This window comes from Teleopsis dalmanni, unplaced genomic scaffold (assembly GCF_002237135.1).
Source record: "Teleopsis dalmanni isolate 2A unplaced genomic scaffold, ASM223713v2 unscaffolded_contig_3950, whole genome shotgun sequence".
NCBI classification, from domain to species: domain Eukaryota; kingdom Metazoa; phylum Arthropoda; class Insecta; order Diptera; family Diopsidae; genus Teleopsis; species Teleopsis dalmanni.
The window spans coordinates 1-3,851 of record NW_024035332.1 but is presented as its reverse complement, the minus strand read 5'-3'; the positions used below and the strand labels follow the sequence as shown (position 1 = coordinate 3,851).

The 3,851-nt window shown below is 30.4% G+C and overlaps 2 non-coding genes and 1 pseudogene across 2 annotated transcripts; all 3 read right to left on the bottom strand.

Moving 5' to 3' along the window:
- Positions 1-509: 509 nt before the first annotated feature.
- On the bottom strand, positions 510-628 carry LOC119665209. The gene has a single exon (XR_005251356.1). It is a non-coding gene; the product is annotated as a 5S ribosomal RNA (ribosomal RNA).
- Positions 629-2,693: 2,065 nt separating this feature from the next.
- Positions 2,694-2,812, bottom strand: LOC119665208. The gene has a single exon (XR_005251355.1). It is a non-coding gene; the product is annotated as a 5S ribosomal RNA (ribosomal RNA).
- A 921-nt stretch (positions 2,813-3,733) lies between these two features.
- On the bottom strand, positions 3,734-3,851 carry LOC119665210 (annotated as a pseudogene; the record flags this gene model as incomplete).

Sequence of the window (3,851 nt, the reverse complement as noted above, 5' to 3'; positions counted from 1 at the left end):
TGCTAGTGCTAGTGCTATTGCTAGTGCTAGTGCTAGTGCTAGTGCTAGTGCTAGTGCTAGTGCTAGTGCTAGTGCTAGTGCTAGTGCTAATAAATAGGCGCAATCAATAGATTGTTGTTTTATTAAATTTTATTCAATAAGGACAAGGAATATAAGCAAAGCTTCTTAATTAGTAATTTTACTTGAAAAGTTTTCTATCATTTAAGGTTTTCATTCACGCTGGCACTCGTACTCACACTTGCACTCGCACTCGCATGCATGCCTATTGTACATTTTATATGGAACTGAACAAATCTTGAGCTTACGTGCATTTCGTATACGACACGATTACAATTTCAAAATTAAAAATGATGCGAATATACGTATACAGCAGAAATTAGTTAAATAATTGCATTTTATATAAATAAATAATAGATATGTGATATAAAGAAAAATATTATTAGTAACAAAATAAAATAAAAAAAAATTAAAACCGCAAAAAAAAGGAAAAAAGTAAAAAAGTGTTGTGGAGCCAACAACACGCGGTGTTCCCAAGCGGTCCCCCATCTAAGTACTAACCGCGCCCGACGCTGCTTAATTTCGGTGATCGGACGAGAACCGATGTATTCAACGTGGTATGGTCGTTGGCAAAGAAAGCGTTTCAAAAAATCTACATCTACCAGTATTTTAATCTTATTCTTATTCTTATTCTTATTACTTACTACGTACTATATATAATATGGAAAATGGAAAATAGAAAATAGAAAATAGAAAATACTCTAAAGCTATTTCCAAAGCTATTTTATTTTATTTTTCATTTCAATTTAAATAAAATAAAATAGAAAAGTTTCTTTTTTCTTCTTCTCTAGTGAAGTTAATATGAACAGAATAGAAAAATTAAACTAAAACTGTTATTGAACATATTCGTGTTTGTATTTTACATGCTTAATTATGTAGTACTATTGCCTGTAATATTAACTTCAATATTAACTTTAACTTTAATTTTATCTTTAAGGAAGAATAAAATTATTATATATACTTATATTTTTATTAAAAAATTTAACATATGAATGCTAGTGCTACTGCTAGTGCTAGTGCTAGTGCTGGTGCTAGTGCTAATAAATAGGCGCAATCAATAGATTGTTGTTTTATTAAATTTTATACAATGAAGACAAGGAATATAAGCAAAGCTTCTTAAATAGTAATTTTACTTGAAAAGTTTTCTAACATTTAAGGTTTTCATTTACGCTGGCACTCGTACTCACACTTGCACTCGCACTCACACTCGCATACATGCCTATTGTACATTTTATATGGAACTGAACAAAACTTGTGCTTACGGTGCATTGCGTATACGACACGATTACGATTTTCAAAATTCAAAATTCAAAATTCAAAATTAAAAATGATGCGAGTACACGTATACAGCAGAAATTAGTTAAATAATTGCGTTTTACATAAATAAATAATAGATAGGTGTATAAAAAAAAATATTATTATTTACAAAATAATATAAAAAAAATTAAAACCGGAAAAAAAAGGAAAAAAGTAAAAAAGTAAAAAAGTGTTGTGAAGCCAACAACACGCGGTGTTCCCAAGCGGTCCCCCATCTAAGTACTAACCGCGCCCGACGCTGCTTAATTTCAGTGAGCGGACGAAAACCGATGTATTCAACGTGTTGTCGTGGGAAGAAAGTGTTCAAAAATCTACATCTACCAGTATTTTAATCTTATTCTTATTCTTATTCTTATACGTACTACTTACTACGTACTATATATTATATGAAAAATGGAAAATGGAAAATAGAAAATACTCTAAAGCAATTTCCAAAGCTATTTTATTTTATTTTTCATTTCAATTTAAATAAAATAAAATAGAAAAGTTTCTTTTTTCTTCTTCTCTAGTGAAGTTAATATGAACAGAATAGGAAAATTAAACTAAAACTGTTATTGAACATATCCGTGTTTGTATTTTACATGCTTAATTATGTAGTACTATTGCCTGTAATATTAACTTCAATATTAACTTTAACTTTAACTTAATCTTTAAGGAAGAATAAAATTTTATACATACTTATATTTTTATTAAAAAATTTAACATATGAATGCTAGTGCTACTGCTAGTGCTAGTGCTAGTGCTACTGCTAGTGCTAGTGCTAGTGCTAGTGCTAGTGCTAGTGCTAGTGCTAGTGCTAGTGCTAGTGCTAGTGCTAGTGCTAGTGCTAGTGCTATTGCTAGTGCTAGTGCTAGTGCTAGTGCTAGTGCTAGTGCTAGTGCTAGTGCTAGTGCTAGTGCTAGTGCTAATAAATAGGCGCAATCAATAGATTGTTGTTTTATTAAATTTTATTCAATAAGGACAAGGAATATAAGCAAAGCTTCTTAATTAGTAATTTTACTTGAAAAGTTTTCTATCATTTAAGGTTTTCATTCACGCTGGCACTCGTACTCACACTTGCACTCGCACTCGCATGCATGCCTATTGTACATTTTATATGGAACTGAACAAATCTTGAGCTTACGTGCATTTCGTATACGACACGATTACAATTTCAAAATTAAAAATGATGCGAATATACGTATACAGCAGAAATTAGTTAAATAATTGCATTTTATATAAATAAATAATAGATATGTGATATAAAGAAAAATATTATTAGTAACAAAATAAAATAAAAAAAAATTAAAACCGCAAAAAAAAGGAAAAAAGTGTTGTGGAGCCAACAACACGCGGTGTTCCCAAGCGGTCCCCCATCTAAGTACTAACCGCGCCCGACGCTGCTTAATTTCGGTGATCGGACGAGAACCGATGTATTCAACGTGGTATGGTCGTTGGCAAAGAAAGCGTTTCAAAAAATCTACATCTACCAGTATTTTAATCTTATTCTTATTCTTATTCTTATTCTTATTCTTATTCTTATACGTACTAGTTACTACGTACTATATATAATATGGAAAATGGAAAATGGAAAATAGAAAATACTCTAAAGCTATTTCCAAAGCTATTTTATTTTATTTTTCATTTCAATTTAATAAATAAAATAGAAAAGTTTCTTTTTTCTTCTTCTCTAGTGAAGTTAATATGAACAGAATAGGAAAATTAAACTAAAACTGTTATTGAACATATCCGTGTTTGTATTTTACATGCTTAATTATGTAGTACTATTGCCTGTAATATTAACTTTAACTTTAACTTAATCTTTAAGGAAGAATAAAATTATTATACATACTTATATTTTTATTAAAAAATTTAACATATGAATGCTAGTGCTACTGCTAGTGCTAGTGCTGGTGCTAGTGCTAATAAATAGGCGCAATCAATAGATTGTTGTTTTATTAAATTTTATACAATGAAGACAAGGAATATAAGCAAAGCTTCTTAAATAGTAATTTTACTTGAAAAGTTTTCTAACATTTAAGGTTTTCATTTACGCTGGCACTCGTACTCACACTTGCACTCGCACTCACACTCGCATACATGCCTATTGTACATTTTATATGGAACTGAACAAAACTTGTGCTTACGGTGCATTGCGTATACGACACGATTACGATTTTCAAAATTCAAAATTCAAAATTCAAAATTAAAAATGATGCGAGTACACGTATACAGCAGAAATTAGTTAAATAATTGCGTTTTACATAAATAAATAATAGATAGGTGTATAAAAAAAAATATTATTATTTACAAAATAATATAAAAAAAATTAAAACCGGAAAAAAAAGGAAAAAAGTAAAAAAGTAAAAAAGTGTTGTGAAGCCAACAACACGCGGTGTTCCCAAGCGGTCCCCCATCTAAGTACTAACCGCGCCCGACGCTGCTTAATTTCAGTGAGCGGACGAAAACCGATGTATTCAACGTGGTATGATCGTTGG